The sequence below is a fragment of the Taudactylus pleione genome, unplaced genomic scaffold, assembly GCF_031769625.1.
Source record: "Taudactylus pleione unplaced genomic scaffold, aTauple2 ptg000050l, whole genome shotgun sequence".
NCBI lineage: Eukaryota > Metazoa > Chordata > Amphibia > Anura > Myobatrachidae > Taudactylus > Taudactylus pleione.
In genome coordinates this window covers 2546553-2561761 of record NW_028284452.1, presented here as the reverse complement: position 1 = coordinate 2561761, position 15209 = coordinate 2546553, and the positions used below count along the sequence as shown (strand labels likewise).

The following is a 15209-nucleotide window of genomic DNA, read 5'->3' as shown; positions in this document are numbered from 1 at the left end:
AAGTTATTTATATGTTTATTCCTGTTTTGCATAAGCATCACAAATAATCATGCTTAATGATTTGCTAAATATCACCAGAAGTTTAACTTAAATTTGTTATTTTTCTATCATCTGGCAACAGCTAGTTTAGACAGCAGTTTTCATAGATCTTCCATCTGTAGCCACATTTACATCAAGATTAGAGATACTTTAAAATATCAACACTTTTTCACTTTTCAAATTTAGCTTGTTTTTTTAAGTGTTTAATTGTTGAAGAAATAATGGGGCCCAAATATAATATTGCAGCAAAACAAAATATAGAAAAAGCTACGTTGCATATGTAAATTAAAATCAACTAATCAAAAATATGCCATATCAAAATCGTATCTACCTTAGAACTCACAAATTAACAGATTTATCTACTAACAATTGGGCTTAATTTTGCACATTCTAATGACCAAATGTATTTGATATTTTGCTAGATATAGCTTTAAAACATCAACACTTTTTCACTTTTCAAATTTAGCTTGTTTTTTTAACTGTTTAATTGTTCAAGAAATAATGGAGCCCAAATATAATCTTGCAGCAAACCAAAATATGGAAAGCTAATTTCTTTATGTAAATTAAAATCAACTAATCAAAAATATGCCATATCAAAACACAATTTGTCTTGTATCTACCTTAGAACTCACAGATTAACAGATTAATCTCCTAACAATTGATCTTAATTTTGCACCTTCTAGTGTGCCAAATGTCTTTGATATTTTGCTAGATATACAAACATTTCTTTCAATGTTGACATTGAATATGCATTTCCAAATAAATAAAAGGTAATCAGTGTGGCTGCTAAGAGTGACTGGGCTTAGGCTCAATGAATGGAAGAAAATGTGTGAAAGATAAAAAAGAGAACAGACTGGCATCCCAAATATTTTGATGCACTAATGCCTGTTCTCACTCTTAGCATCACTAGCTGCAAGATTTGAAGAAAAAGAAAACATCAATCTGCACGTAGTCGGCAGGTTTTGAACCTATGCGGGGAGACCCCAATGGATTTCTAGTCCATCGCCTTAACCACTCGGCCACAACTACCTCACATGTGTTAAAGTGTTTATTTTAACATAATTAGGAGAAGGGTTTATGTTTTGCATGGTTTGCATGGTTTAGAATGTGTAAAATTACATAAATGGCCATCTAAGATAATAAAAAAAAATTGTTTCCTTCGAGCCGGAATTGAACCAGCGACCTAAGGATTGCTGTACCAAACTCCTCTACAGTCCTCCGCTCTACCAGCTGAGCTATCGAAGGTTCCCTATAGAAATCATCTACACTATATCTGATGGAGTGGACATGCAAAACTTTTCACTATCTAAAACTTACCCAATAAAGTAATTAAACTAGACAAAAGTTATTTATATGTTTATTCCTGTTTTGCATAAGCATCACAAATAATCATGCTTAATGATTTGCTAAATATCACCAGAAGTTTAACTTAAATTTGTTATTTTTCTATCATCTGGCAACAGCTAGTTTAGACAGCAGTTTTCATAGATCTTCCATCTGTAGCCACATTTACATCAAGATTAGAGATACTTTAAAATATCAACACTTTTTCACTTTTCAAATTTAGCTTGTTTTTTTAAGTGTTTAATTGTTGAAGAAATAATGGGGCCCAAATATAATATTGCAGCAAAACAAAATATAGAAAAAGCTACGTTGCATATGTAAATTAAAATCAACTAATCAAAAATATGCCATATCAAAATCGTATCTACCTTAGAACTCACAAATTAACAGATTTATCTACTAACAATTGGGCTTAATTTTGCACATTCTAATGACCAAATGTATTTGATATTTTGCTAGATATAGCTTTAAAACATCAACACTTTTTCACTTTTCAAATTTAGCTTGTTTTTTTAACTGTTTAATTGTTCAAGAAATAATGGAGCCCAAATATAATCTTGCAGCAAACCAAAATATGGAAAGCTAATTTCTTTATGTAAATTAAAATCAACTAATCAAAAATATGCCATATCAAAACACAATTTGTCTTGTATCTACCTTAGAACTCACAGATTAACAGATTAATCTCCTAACAATTGATCTTAATTTTGCACCTTCTAGTGTGCCAAATGTCTTTGATATTTTGCTAGATATACAAACATTTCTTTCAATGTTGACATTGAATATGCAGTTCCAAATAAATAAAAGGTAATCAGTGTGGCTGCTAAGAGTGACTGGGCTTAGGCTCAATGAATGGAAGAAAATGTGTGAAAGATAAAAAGAGAACAGACTGGCATCCCAAATATTTTGATGCACTAATGCCTGTTCTCACTCTTAGCATCACTAGCTGCAAGATTTGAAGAAAAAGAAAACATCAATCTGCACGTAGTCGGCAGGTTTTGAACCTACGCGGGGAGACCCCAATGGATTTCTAGTCCATCGCCTTAACCACTCGGCCACAACTACCTCACATGTGTTAAAGTGTTTATTTGAACATAATTAGGAGAAGGGTTTATGTTTTGCATGGTTTGCATGGTTTAGAATGTGTAAAATTACATAAATGGCCATCTAAGATAATAAAAAAAAATTGTTTCCTTCAAGCCGGAATTGAATCAGCGACCTAAGGATTGCTGTACCAAACTCCTCTACAGTCCTCCGCTCTACCAGCTGAGCTATCGAAGGTTCCCTATAGAAATCATCTACACTATATCTGATGGAGTGGACATGCAAAACTTTTCACTATCTAAAACTTACCCAATAAAGTAATTAAACTAGACAAAAGTTATTTATATGTTTATTCCTGTTTTGCATAAGCATCACAAATAATCATGCTTAATGATTTGCTAAATATCACCAGAAGTTTAACTTAAATTTGTTATTTTTCTATCATCTGGCAACAGCTAGTTTAGACAGCAGTTTTCATAGATCTTCCATCTGTAGCCACATTTACATCAAGATTAGAGATACTTTAAAATATCAACACTTTTTCACTTTTCAAATTTAGCTTGTTTTTTTAAGTGTTTAATTGTTGAAGAAATAATGGGGCCCAAATATAATATTGCAGCAAAACAAAATATAGAAAAAGCTACGTTGCATATGTAAATTAAAATCAACTAATCAAAAATATGCCATATCAAAATCGTATCTACCTTAGAACTCACAAATTAACAGATTTATCTACTAACAATTGGGCTTAATTTTGCACATTCTAATGACCAAATGTATTTGATATTTTGCTAGATATAGCTTTAAAACATCAACACTTTTTCACTTTTCAAATTTAGCTTGTTTTTTTAACTGTTTAATTGTTCAAGAAATAATGGAGCCCAAATATAATCTTGCAGCAAACCAAAATATGGAAAGCTAATTTCTTTATGTAAATTAAAATCAACTAATCAAAAATATGCCATATCAAAACACAATTTGTCTTGTATCTACCTTAGAACTCACAGATTAACAGATTAATCTCCTAACAATTGATCTTAATTTTGCACCTTCTAGTGTGCCAAATGTCTTTGATATTTTGCTAGATATACAAACATTTCTTTCAATGTTGACATTGAATATGCATTTCCAAATAAATAAAAGGTAATCAGTGTGGCTGCTAAGAGTGACTGGGCTTAGGCTCAATGAATGGAAGAAAATGTGTGAAAGATAAAAAAGAGAACAGACTGGCATCCCAAATATTTTGATGCACTAATGCCTGTTCTCACTCTTAGCATCACTAGCTGCAAGATTTGAAGAAAAAGAAAACATCAATCTGCACGTAGTCGGCAGGTTTTAAACCTATGCGGGGAGACCCCAATGGATTTCTAGTCCATCGCCTTAACCACTCGGCCACAACTACCTCACATGTGTTAAAGTGTTTATTTTAACATAATTAGGAGAAGGGTTTATGTTTTGCATGGTTTGCATGGTTTAGAATGTGTAAAATTACATAAATGGCCATCTAAGATAATAAAAAAAAATTGTTTCCTTCGAGCCGGAATTGAACCAGCGACCTAAGGATTGCTGTACCAAACTCCTCTACAGTCCTCCGCTCTACCAGCTGAGCTATCGAAGGTTCCCTATAGAAATCATCTACACTATATCTGATGGAGTGGACATGCAAAACTTTTCACTATCTAAAACTTACCCAATAAAGTAATTAAACTAGACAAAAGTTATTTATATGTTTATTCCTGTTTTGCATAAGCATCACAAATAATCATGCTTAATGATTTGCTAAATATCACCAGAAGTTTAACTTAAATTTGTTATTTTTCTATCATCTGGCAACAGCTAGTTTAGACAGCAGTTTTCATAGATCTTCCATCTGTAGCCACATTTACATCAAGATTAGAGATACTTTAAAATATCAACACTTTTTCACTTTTCAAATTTAGCTTGTTTTTTTAAGTGTTTAATTGTTGAAGAAATAATGGGGCCCAAATATAATATTGCAGCAAAACAAAATATAGAAAAAGCTACGTTGCATATGTAAATTAAAATCAACTAATCAAAAATATGCCATATCAAAATCGTATCTACCTTAGAACTCACAAATTAACAGATTTATCTACTAACAATTGGGCTTAATTTTGCACATTCTAATGACCAAATGTATTTGATATTTTGCTAGATATAGCTTTAAAACATCAACACTTTTTCACTTTTCAAATTTAGCTTGTTTTTTTAACTGTTTAATTGTTCAAGAAATAATGGAGCCCAAATATAATCTTGCAGCAAACCAAAATATGGAAAGCTAATTTCTTTATGTAAATTAAAATCAACTAATCAAAAATATGCCATATCAAAACACAATTTGTCTTGTATCTACCTTAGAACTCACAGATTAACAGATTAATCTCCTAACAATTGATCTTAATTTTGCACCTTCTAGTGTGCCAAATGTCTTTGATATTTTGCTAGATATACAAACATTTCTTTCAATGTTGACATTGAATATGCAGTTCCAAATAAATAAAAGGTAATCAGTGTGGCTGCTAAGAGTGACTGGGCTTAGGCTCAATGAATGGAAGAAAATGTGTGAAAGATAAAAAGAGAACAGACTGGCATCCCAAATATTTTGATGCACTAATGCCTGTTCTCACTCTTAGCATCACTAGCTGCAAGATTTGAAGAAAAAGAAAACATCAATCTGCACGTAGTCGGCAGGTTTTGAACCTACGCGGGGAGACCCCAATGGATTTCTAGTCCATCGCCTTAACCACTCGGCCACAACTACCTCACATGTGTTAAAGTGTTTATTTGAACATAATTAGGAGAAGGGTTTATGTTTTGCATGGTTTGCATGGTTTAGAATGTGTAAAATTACATAAATGGCCATCTAAGATAATAAAAAAAAATTGTTTCCTTCAAGCCGGAATTGAATCAGCGACCTAAGGATTGCTGTACCAAACTCCTCTACAGTCCTCCGCTCTACCAGCTGAGCTATCGAAGGTTCCCTATAGAAATCATCTACACTATATCTGATGGAGTGGACATGCAAAACTTTTCACTATCTAAAACTTACCCAATAAAGTAATTAAACTAGACAAAAGTTATTTATATGTTTATTCCTGTTTTGCATAAGCATCACAAATAATCATGCTTAATGATTTGCTAAATATCACCAGAAGTTTAACTTAAATTTGTTATTTTTCTATCATCTGGCAACAGCTAGTTTAGACAGCAGTTTTCATAGATCTTCCATCTGTAGCCACATTTACATCAAGATTAGAGATACTTTAAAATATCAACACTTTTTCACTTTTCAAATTTAGCTTGTTTTTTTAAGTGTTTAATTGTTGAAGAAATAATGGGGCCCAAATATAATATTGCAGCAAAACAAAATATAGAAAAAGCTACGTTGCATATGTAAATTAAAATCAACTAATCAAAAATATGCCATATCAAAATCGTATCTACCTTAGAACTCACAAATTAACAGATTTATCTACTAACAATTGGGCTTAATTTTGCACATTCTAATGACCAAATGTATTTGATATTTTGCTAGATATAGCTTTAAAACATCAACACTTTTTCACTTTTCAAATTTAGCTTGTTTTTTTAACTGTTTAATTGTTCAAGAAATAATGGAGCCCAAATATAATCTTGCAGCAAACCAAAATATGGAAAGCTAATTTCTTTATGTAAATTAAAATCAACTAATCAAAAATATGCCATATCAAAACACAATTTGTCTTGTATCTACCTTAGAACTCACAGATTAACAGATTAATCTCCTAACAATTGATCTTAATTTTGCACCTTCTAGTGTGCCAAATGTCTTTGATATTTTGCTAGATATACAAACATTTCTTTCAATGTTGACATTGAATATGCATTTCCAAATAAATAAAAGGTAATCAGTGTGGCTGCTAAGAGTGACTGGGCTTAGGCTCAATGAATGGAAGAAAATGTGTGAAAGATAAAAAAGAGAACAGACTGGCATCCCAAATATTTTGATGCACTAATGCCTGTTCTCACTCTTAGCATCACTAGCTGCAAGATTTGAAGAAAAAGAAAACATCAATCTGCACGTAGTCGGCAGGTTTTAAACCTATGCGGGGAGACCCCAATGGATTTCTAGTCCATCGCCTTAACCACTCGGCCACAACTACCTCACATGTGTTAAAGTGTTTATTTTAACATAATTAGGAGAAGGGTTTATGTTTTGCATGGTTTGCATGGTTTAGAATGTGTAAAATTACATAAATGGCCATCTAAGATAATAAAAAAAAATTGTTTCCTTCGAGCCGGAATTGAACCAGCGACCTAAGGATTGCTGTACCAAACTCCTCTACAGTCCTCCGCTCTACCAGCTGAGCTATCGAAGGTTCCCTATTGAAATCATCTACACTATATCTGATGGAGTGGACATGCAAAACTTTTCACTATCTAAAACTTACCCAATAAAGTAATTAAACTAGACAAAAGTTATTTATATGTTTATTCCTGTTTTGCATAAGCATCACAAATAATCATGCTTAATGATTTGCTAAATATCACCAGAAGTTTAACTTAAATTTGTTATTTTTCTATCATCTGGCAACAGCTAGTTTAGACAGCAGTTTTCATAGATCTTCCATCTGTAGCCACATTTACATCAAGATTAGAGATACTTTAAAATATCAACACTTTTTCACTTTTCAAATTTAGCTTGTTTTTTTAAGTGTTTAATTGTTGAAGAAATAATGGGGCCCAAATATAATATTGCAGCAAAACAAAATATAGAAAAAGCTACGTTGCATATGTAAATTAAAATCAACTAATCAAAAATATGCCATATCAAAATCGTATCTACCTTAGAACTCACAAATTAACAGATTTATCTACTAACAATTGGGCTTAATTTTGCACATTCTAATGACCAAATGTATTTGATATTTTGCTAGATATAGCTTTAAAACATCAACACTTTTTCACTTTTCAAATTTAGCTTGTTTTTTTAACTGTTTAATTGTTCAAGAAATAATGGAGCCCAAATATAATCTTGCAGCAAACCAAAATATGGAAAGCTAATTTCTTTATGTAAATTAAAATCAACTAATCAAAAATATGCCATATCAAAACACAATTTGTCTTGTATCTACCTTAGAACTCACAGATTAACAGATTAATCTCCTAACAATTGATCTTAATTTTGCACCTTCTAGTGTGCCAAATGTGTTTGATATTTTGCTAGATATACAAACATTTCTTTCAATGTTGACATTGAATATGCATTTCCAAATAAATAAAAGGTAATCAGTGTGGCTGCTAAGAGTGACTGGGCTTAGGCTCAATGAATGGAAGAAAATGTGTGAAAGATAAAAAAGAGAACAGACTGGCATCCCAAATATTTTGATGCACTAATGCCTGTTCTCACTCTTAGCATCACTAGCTGCAAGATTTGAAGAAAAAGAAAACATCAATCTGCACGTAGTCGGCAGGTTTTGAACCTATGCGGGGAGACCCCAATGGATTTCTAGTCCATCGCCTTAACCACTCGGCCACAACTACCTCACATGTGTTAAAGTGTTTATTTTAACATAATTAGGAGAAGGGTTTATGTTTTGCATGGTTTGCATGGATTAGAATGTGTAAAATTACATAAATGGCCATCTAAGATAATAAAAAAAAATTGTTTCCTTCGAGCCGGAATTGAACCAGCGACCTAAGGAATGCTGTACCAAACTCCTCTACAGTCCTCCGCTCTACCAGCTGAGCTATCAAAGGTTCCCTATAGAAATCATCTACACTATATCTGATGGAGTGGACATGCAAAACTTTTCACTATCTAAAACTTACCCAATAAAGTAATTAAACTAGACAAAAGTTATTTATATGTTTATTCCTGTTTTGCATAAGCATCACAAATAATCATGCTTAATGATTTGCTAAATATCACCAGAAGTTTAACTTAAATTTGTTATTTTTCTATCATCTGGCAACAGCTAGTTTAGACAGCAGTTTTCATAGATCTTCCATCTGTAGCCACATTTACATCAAGATTAGAGATACTTTAAAATATCAACACTTTTTCACTTTTCAAATTTAGCTTGTTTTTTTAAGTGTTTAATTGTTGAAGAAATAATGGGGCCCAAATATAATATTGCAGCAAAACAAAATATAGAAAAAGCTACGTTGCATATGTAAATTAAAATCAACTAATCAAAAATATGCCATATCAAAATCGTATCTACCTTAGAACTCACAAATTAACAGATTTATCTACTAACAATTGGGCTTAATTTTGCACATTCTAATGACCAAATGTATTTGATATTTTGCTAGATATAGCTTTAAAACATCAACACTTTTTCACTTTTCAAATTTAGCTTGTTTTTTTAACTGTTTAATTGTTCAAGAAATAATGGAGCCCAAATATAATCTTGCAGCAAACCAAAATATGGAAAGCTAATTTCTTTATGTAAATTAAAATCAACTAATCAAAAATATGCCATATCAAAACACAATTTGTCTTGTATCTACCTTAGAACTCACAGATTAACAGATTAATCTCCTAACAATTGATCTTAATTTTGCACCTTCTAGTGTGCCAAATGTCTTTGATATTTTGCTAGATATACAAACATTTCTTTCAATGTTGACATTGAATATGCATTTCCAAATAAATAAAAGGTAATCAGTGTGGCTGCTAAGAGTGACTGGGCTTAGGCTCAATGAATGGAAGAAAATGTGTGAAAGATAAAAAAGAGAACAGACTGGCATCCCAAATATTTTGATGCACTAATGCCTGTTATCACTCTTAGCATCACTAGCTGCAAGATTTGAAGAAAAAGAAAACATCAATCTGCACGTAGTCGGCAGGTTTTAAACCTATGCGGGGAGACCCCAATGGATTTCTAGTCCATCGCCTTAACCACTCGGCCACAACTACCTCACATGTGTTAAAGTGTTTATTTTAACATAATTAGGAGAAGGGTTTATGTTTTGCATGGTTTGCATGGTTTAGAATGTGTAAAATTACATAAATGGCCATCTAAGATAATAAAAAAAAATTGTTTCCTTCGAGCCGGAATTGAACCAGCGACCTAAGGATTGCTGTACCAAACTCCTCTACAGTCCTCCGCTCTACCAGCTGAGCTATCGAAGGTTCCCTATTGAAATCATCTACACTATATCTGATGGAGTGGACATGCAAAACTTTTCACTATCTAAAACTTACCCAATAAAGTAATTAAACTAGACAAAAGTTATTTATATGTTTATTCCTGTTTTGCATAAGCATCACAAATAATCATGCTTAATGATTTGCTAAATATCACCAGAAGTTTAACTTAAATTTGTTATTTTTCTATCATCTGGCAACAGCTAGTTTAGACAGCAGTTTTCATAGATCTTCCATCTGTAGCCACATTTACATCAAGATTAGAGATACTTTAAAATATCAACACTTTTTCACTTTTCAAATTTAGCTTGTTTTTTTAAGTGTTTAATTGTTGAAGAAATAATGGGGCCCAAATATAATATTGCAGCAAAACAAAATATAGAAAAAGCTACGTTGCATATGTAAATTAAAATCAACTAATCAAAAATATGCCATATCAAAATCGTATCTACCTTAGAACTCACAAATTAACAGATTTATCTACTAACAATTGGGCTTAATTTTGCACATTCTAATGACCAAATGTATTTGATATTTTGCTAGATATAGCTTTAAAACATCAACACTTTTTCACTTTTCAAATTTAGCTTGTTTTTTTAACTGTTTAATTGTTCAAGAAATAATGGAGCCCAAATATAATCTTGCAGCAAACCAAAATATGGAAAGCTAATTTCTTTATGTAAATTAAAATCAACTAATCAAAAATATGCCATATCAAAACACAATTTGTCTTGTATCTACCTTAGAACTCACAGATTAACAGATTAATCTCCTAACAATTGATCTTAATTTTGCACCTTCTAGTGTGCCAAATGTGTTTGATATTTTGCTAGATATACAAACATTTCTTTCAATGTTGACATTGAATATGCATTTCCAAATAAATAAAAGGTAATCAGTGTGGCTGCTAAGAGTGACTGGGCTTAGGCTCAATGAATGGAAGAAAATGTGTGAAAGATAAAAAAGAGAACAGACTGGCATCCCAAATATTTTGATGCACTAATGCCTGTTCTCACTCTTAGCATCACTAGCTGCAAGATTTGAAGAAAAAGAAAACATCAATCTGCACGTAGTCGGCAGGTTTTGAACCTATGCGGGGAGACCCCAATGGATTTCTAGTCCATCGCCTTAACCACTCGGCCACAACTACCTCACATGTGTTAAAGTGTTTATTTTAACATAATTAGGAGAAGGGTTTATGTTTTGCATGGTTTGCATGGTTTAGAATGTGTAAAATTACATAAATGGCCATCTAAGATAATAAAAAAAAATTGTTTCCTTCGAGCCGGAATTGAACCAGCGACCTAAGGATTGCTGTACCAAACTCCTCTACAGTCCTCCGCTCTACCAGCTGAGCTATCGAAGGTTCCCTATTGAAATCATCTACACTATATCTGATGGAGTGGACATGCAAAACTTTTCACTATCTAAAACTTACCCAATAAAGTAATTAAACTAGACAAAAGTTATTTATATGTTTATTCCTGTTTTGCATAAGCATCACAAATAATCATGCTTAATGATTTGCTAAATATCACCAGAAGTTTAACTTAAATTTGTTATTTTTCTATCATCTGGCAACAGCTAGTTTAGACAGCAGTTTTCATAGATCTTCCATCTGTAGCCACATTTACATCAAGATTAGAGATACTTTAAAATATCAACACTTTTTCACTTTTCAAATTTAGCTTGTTTTTTTAAGTGTTTAATTGTTGAAGAAATAATGGGGCCCAAATATAATATTGCAGCAAAACAAAATATAGAAAAAGCTACGTTGCATATGTAAATTAAAATCAACTAATCAAAAATATGCCATATCAAAATCGTATCTACCTTAGAACTCACAAATTAACAGATTTATCTACTAACAATTGGGCTTAATTTTGCACATTCTAATGACCAAATGTATTTGATATTTTGCTAGATATAGCTTTAAAACATCAACACTTTTTCACTTTTCAAATTTAGCTTGTTTTTTTAACTGTTTAATTGTTCAAGAAATAATGGAGCCCAAATATAATCTTGCAGCAAACCAAAATATGGAAAGCTAATTTCTTTATGTAAATTAAAATCAACTAATCAAAAATATGCCATATCAAAACACAATTTGTCTTGTATCTACCTTAGAACTCACAGATTAACAGATTAATCTCCTAACAATTGATCTTAATTTTGCACCTTCTAGTGTGCCAAATGTGTTTGATATTTTGCTAGATATACAAACATTTCTTTCAATGTTGACATTGAATATGCATTTCCAAATAAATAAAAGGTAATCAGTGTGGCTGCTAAGAGTGACTGGGCTTAGGCTCAATGAATGGAAGAAAATGTGTGAAAGATAAAAAAGAGAACAGACTGGCATCCCAAATATTTTGATGCACTAATGCCTGTTCTCACTCTTAGCATCACTAGCTGCAAGATTTGAAGAAAAAGAAAACATCAATCTGCACGTAGTCGGCAGGTTTTGAACCTATGCGGGGAGACCCCAATGGATTTCTAGTCCATCGCCTTAACCACTCGGCCACAACTACCTCACATGTGTTAAAGTGTTTATTTTAACATAATTAGGAGAAGGGTTTATGTTTTGCATGGTTTGCATGGATTAGAATGTGTAAAATTACATAAATGGCCATCTAAGATAATAAAAAAAAATTGTTTCCTTCGAGCCGGAATTGAACCAGTGACCTAAGGAATGCTGTACCAAACTCCTCTACAGTCCTCCGCTCTACCAGCTGAGCTATCAAAGGTTCCCTATAGAAATCATCTACACTATATCTGATGGAGTGGACATGCAAAACTTTTCACTATCTAAAACTTACCCAATAAAGTAATTAAACTAGACAAAAGTTATTTATATGTTTATTCCTGTTTTGCATAAGCATCACAAATAATCATGCTTAATGATTTGCTAAATATCACCAGAAGTTTAACTTAAATTTGTTATTTTTCTATCATCTGGCAACAGCTAGTTTAGACAGCAGTTTTCATAGATCTTCCATCTGTAGCCACATTTACATCAAGATTAGAGATACTTTAAAATATCAACACTTTTTCACTTTTCAAATTTAGCTTGTTTTTTTAAGTGTTTAATTGTTGAAGAAATAATGGGGCCCAAATATAATATTGCAGCAAAACAAAATATAGAAAAAGCTACGTTGCATATGTAAATTAAAATCAACTAATCAAAAATATGCCATATCAAAATCGTATCTACCTTAGAACTCACAAATTAACAGATTTATCTACTAACAATTGGGCTTAATTTTGCACATTCTAATGACCAAATGTATTTGATATTTTGCTAGATATAGCTTTAAAACATCAACACTTTTTCACTTTTCAAATTTAGCTTGTTTTTTTAACTGTTTAATTGTTCAAGAAATAATGGAGCCCAAATATAATCTTGCAGCAAACCAAAATATGGAAAGCTAATTTCTTTATGTAAATTAAAATCAACTAATCAAAAATATGCCATATCAAAACACAATTTGTCTTGTATCTACCTTAGAACTCACAGATTAACAGATTAATCTCCTAACAATTGATCTTAATTTTGCACCTTCTAGTGTGCCAAATGTGTTTGATATTTTGCTAGATATACAAACATTTCTTTCAATGTTGACATTGAATATGCATTTCCAAATAAATAAAAGGTAATCAGTGTGGCTGCTAAGAGTGACTGGGCTTAGGCTCAATGAATGGAAGAAAATGTGTGAAAGATAAAAAAGAGAACAGACTGGCATCCCAAATATTTTGATGCACTAATGCCTGTTCTCACTCTTAGCATCACTAGCTGCAAGATTTGAAGAAAAAGAAAACATCAATCTGCACGTAGTCGGCAGGTTTTGAACCTATGCGGGGAGACCCCAATGGATTTCTAGTCCATCGCCTTAACCACTCGGCCACAACTACCTCACATGTGTTAAAGTGTTTATTTTAACATAATTAGGAGAAGGGTTTATGTTTTGCATGGTTTGCATGGTTTAGAATGTGTAAAATTACATAAATGGCCATCTAAGATAATAAAAAAAAATTGTTTCCTTCAAGCTGGAATTGAACCAGCGACCTAAGGATTGCTGTACCAAACTCCTCTACAGTCCTCCGCTCTACCAGCTGAGCTATCGAAGGTTCCCTATAGAAATCATCTACACTATATCTGATGGAGTGGACATGCAAAACTTTTCACTATCTAAAACTTACCCAATAAAGTAATTAAACTAGACAAAAGTTATTTATATGTTTATTCCTGTTTTGCATAAGCATCACAAATAATCATGCTTAATGATTTGCTAAATATCACCAGAAGTTTAACTTAAATTTGTTATTTTTCTATCATCTGGCAACAGCTAGTTTAGACAGCAGTTTTCATAGATCTTCCATCTGTAGCCACATTTACATCAAGATTAGAGATACTTTAAAATATCAACACTTTTTCACTTTTCAAATTTAGCTTGTTTTTTTAAGTGTTTAATTGTTGAAGAAATAATGGGGCCCAAATATAATATTGCAGCAAAACAAAATATAGAAAAAGCTACGTTGCATATGTAAATTAAAATCAACTAATCAAAAATATGCCATATCAAAATCGTATCTACCTTAGAACTCACAAATTAACAGATTTATCTACTAACAATTGGGCTTAATTTTGCACATTCTAATGACCAAATGTATTTGATATTTTGCTAGATATAGCTTTAAAACATCAACACTTTTTCACTTTTCAAATTTAGCTTGTTTTTTTAACTGTTTAATTGTTCAAGAAATAATGGAGCCCAAATATAATCTTGCAGCAAACCAAAATATGGAAAGCTAATTTCTTTATGTAAATTAAAATCAACTAATCAAAAATATGCCATATCAAAACACAATTTGTCTTGTATCTACCTTAGAACTCACAGATTAACAGATTAATCTCCTAACAATTGATCTTAATTTTGCACCTTCTAGTGTGCCAAATGTGTTTGATATTTTGCTAGATATACAAACATTTCTTTCAATGTTGACATTGAATATGCATTTCCAAATAAATAAAAGGTAATCAGTGTGGCTGCTAAGAGTGACTGGGCTTAGGCTCAATGAATGGAAGAAAATGTGTGAAAGATAAAAAAGAGAACAGACTGGCATCCCAAATATTTTGATGCACTAATGCCTGTTCTCACTCTTAGCATCACTAGCTGCAAGATTTGGTAAAATTTGAAGAAAAAGAAAACATCAATCTGCACATAGTCGGCAGGATTTGAACCTACGCGGGGAGACCCCAATGGATTTCTAGTCCATCGCCTTAACCACTCGGCCACAACTACCTCACATGTGTTAAAGTGTTTATTTTAACATAATTAGGAGAAGGGTTTATGTTTTGCATGGTTTGCATGGTTTAGAATGTGTAAAATTACATAAATGGCCATCTAAGATAATAAAAAAAAATTGTTTCCTTCGAGCCGGAATTGAACCAGCGACCTAAGGATTGCTGTACCAAACTCCTCTACAGTCCTCCGCTCTACCAGCTGAGCTATCGAAGGTTCCCTATAGAAATCATCTACACTATATCTGATGGAGTGGACATGCAAAACTTTTCACTATCTAAAACTTACCCAATAAAGTAATTAAACTAGACAAAAGTTATTTA

At 32.2% G+C, this 15209-nt stretch overlaps 22 non-coding genes across 22 annotated transcripts; all 22 read right to left on the bottom strand.

Annotated features, from left to right (window-relative positions):
- Positions 1-986: 986 nt before the first annotated feature.
- Positions 987-1068, bottom strand: TRNAS-AGA (transfer RNA serine (anticodon AGA)). The gene has a single exon. It is a non-coding gene; the product is annotated as a tRNA-Ser (tRNA).
- A 126-nt stretch (positions 1069-1194) lies between these two features.
- On the bottom strand, positions 1195-1284 carry TRNAY-GUA (transfer RNA tyrosine (anticodon GUA)). Its single transcript is given in 2 exon segments — positions 1195-1230; positions 1248-1284. It is a non-coding gene; the product is annotated as a tRNA-Tyr (tRNA).
- Positions 1285-2366: 1082 nt separating this feature from the next.
- TRNAS-AGA (transfer RNA serine (anticodon AGA)) lies at positions 2367-2448 on the bottom strand. Its single transcript has one exon. It is a non-coding gene; the product is annotated as a tRNA-Ser (tRNA).
- A 126-nt stretch (positions 2449-2574) lies between these two features.
- TRNAY-GUA (transfer RNA tyrosine (anticodon GUA)) lies at positions 2575-2664 on the bottom strand. Its single transcript is given in 2 exon segments — positions 2575-2610; positions 2628-2664. It is a non-coding gene; the product is annotated as a tRNA-Tyr (tRNA).
- A 1083-nt stretch (positions 2665-3747) lies between these two features.
- TRNAS-AGA (transfer RNA serine (anticodon AGA)) lies at positions 3748-3829 on the bottom strand. Its single transcript has one exon. It is a non-coding gene; the product is annotated as a tRNA-Ser (tRNA).
- Positions 3830-3955: 126 nt separating this feature from the next.
- TRNAY-GUA (transfer RNA tyrosine (anticodon GUA)) lies at positions 3956-4045 on the bottom strand. The gene is given in 2 exon segments: positions 3956-3991; positions 4009-4045. It is a non-coding gene; the product is annotated as a tRNA-Tyr (tRNA).
- A 1082-nt stretch (positions 4046-5127) lies between these two features.
- TRNAS-AGA (transfer RNA serine (anticodon AGA)) lies at positions 5128-5209 on the bottom strand. Its single transcript has one exon. It is a non-coding gene; the product is annotated as a tRNA-Ser (tRNA).
- A 126-nt stretch (positions 5210-5335) lies between these two features.
- On the bottom strand, positions 5336-5425 carry TRNAY-GUA (transfer RNA tyrosine (anticodon GUA)). The gene is given in 2 exon segments: positions 5336-5371; positions 5389-5425. It is a non-coding gene; the product is annotated as a tRNA-Tyr (tRNA).
- A 1083-nt stretch (positions 5426-6508) lies between these two features.
- TRNAS-AGA (transfer RNA serine (anticodon AGA)) lies at positions 6509-6590 on the bottom strand. Its single transcript has one exon. It is a non-coding gene; the product is annotated as a tRNA-Ser (tRNA).
- Positions 6591-6716: 126 nt separating this feature from the next.
- On the bottom strand, positions 6717-6806 carry TRNAY-GUA (transfer RNA tyrosine (anticodon GUA)). The gene is given in 2 exon segments: positions 6717-6752; positions 6770-6806. It is a non-coding gene; the product is annotated as a tRNA-Tyr (tRNA).
- Positions 6807-7889: 1083 nt separating this feature from the next.
- On the bottom strand, positions 7890-7971 carry TRNAS-AGA (transfer RNA serine (anticodon AGA)). Its single transcript has one exon. It is a non-coding gene; the product is annotated as a tRNA-Ser (tRNA).
- A 126-nt stretch (positions 7972-8097) lies between these two features.
- On the bottom strand, positions 8098-8187 carry TRNAY-GUA (transfer RNA tyrosine (anticodon GUA)). The gene is given in 2 exon segments: positions 8098-8133; positions 8151-8187. It is a non-coding gene; the product is annotated as a tRNA-Tyr (tRNA).
- A 1083-nt stretch (positions 8188-9270) lies between these two features.
- Positions 9271-9352, bottom strand: TRNAS-AGA (transfer RNA serine (anticodon AGA)). Its single transcript has one exon. It is a non-coding gene; the product is annotated as a tRNA-Ser (tRNA).
- A 126-nt stretch (positions 9353-9478) lies between these two features.
- Positions 9479-9568, bottom strand: TRNAY-GUA (transfer RNA tyrosine (anticodon GUA)). The gene is given in 2 exon segments: positions 9479-9514; positions 9532-9568. It is a non-coding gene; the product is annotated as a tRNA-Tyr (tRNA).
- Positions 9569-10651: 1083 nt separating this feature from the next.
- On the bottom strand, positions 10652-10733 carry TRNAS-AGA (transfer RNA serine (anticodon AGA)). The gene has a single exon. It is a non-coding gene; the product is annotated as a tRNA-Ser (tRNA).
- Positions 10734-10859: 126 nt separating this feature from the next.
- On the bottom strand, positions 10860-10949 carry TRNAY-GUA (transfer RNA tyrosine (anticodon GUA)). The gene is given in 2 exon segments: positions 10860-10895; positions 10913-10949. It is a non-coding gene; the product is annotated as a tRNA-Tyr (tRNA).
- A 1083-nt stretch (positions 10950-12032) lies between these two features.
- On the bottom strand, positions 12033-12114 carry TRNAS-AGA (transfer RNA serine (anticodon AGA)). Its single transcript has one exon. It is a non-coding gene; the product is annotated as a tRNA-Ser (tRNA).
- A 126-nt stretch (positions 12115-12240) lies between these two features.
- Positions 12241-12330, bottom strand: TRNAY-GUA (transfer RNA tyrosine (anticodon GUA)). Its single transcript is given in 2 exon segments — positions 12241-12276; positions 12294-12330. It is a non-coding gene; the product is annotated as a tRNA-Tyr (tRNA).
- Positions 12331-13413: 1083 nt separating this feature from the next.
- Positions 13414-13495, bottom strand: TRNAS-AGA (transfer RNA serine (anticodon AGA)). Its single transcript has one exon. It is a non-coding gene; the product is annotated as a tRNA-Ser (tRNA).
- Positions 13496-13621: 126 nt separating this feature from the next.
- TRNAY-GUA (transfer RNA tyrosine (anticodon GUA)) lies at positions 13622-13711 on the bottom strand. Its single transcript is given in 2 exon segments — positions 13622-13657; positions 13675-13711. It is a non-coding gene; the product is annotated as a tRNA-Tyr (tRNA).
- A 1093-nt stretch (positions 13712-14804) lies between these two features.
- On the bottom strand, positions 14805-14886 carry TRNAS-AGA (transfer RNA serine (anticodon AGA)). The gene has a single exon. It is a non-coding gene; the product is annotated as a tRNA-Ser (tRNA).
- A 126-nt stretch (positions 14887-15012) lies between these two features.
- On the bottom strand, positions 15013-15102 carry TRNAY-GUA (transfer RNA tyrosine (anticodon GUA)). Its single transcript is given in 2 exon segments — positions 15013-15048; positions 15066-15102. It is a non-coding gene; the product is annotated as a tRNA-Tyr (tRNA).
- Positions 15103-15209: the final 107 nt, after the last annotated feature.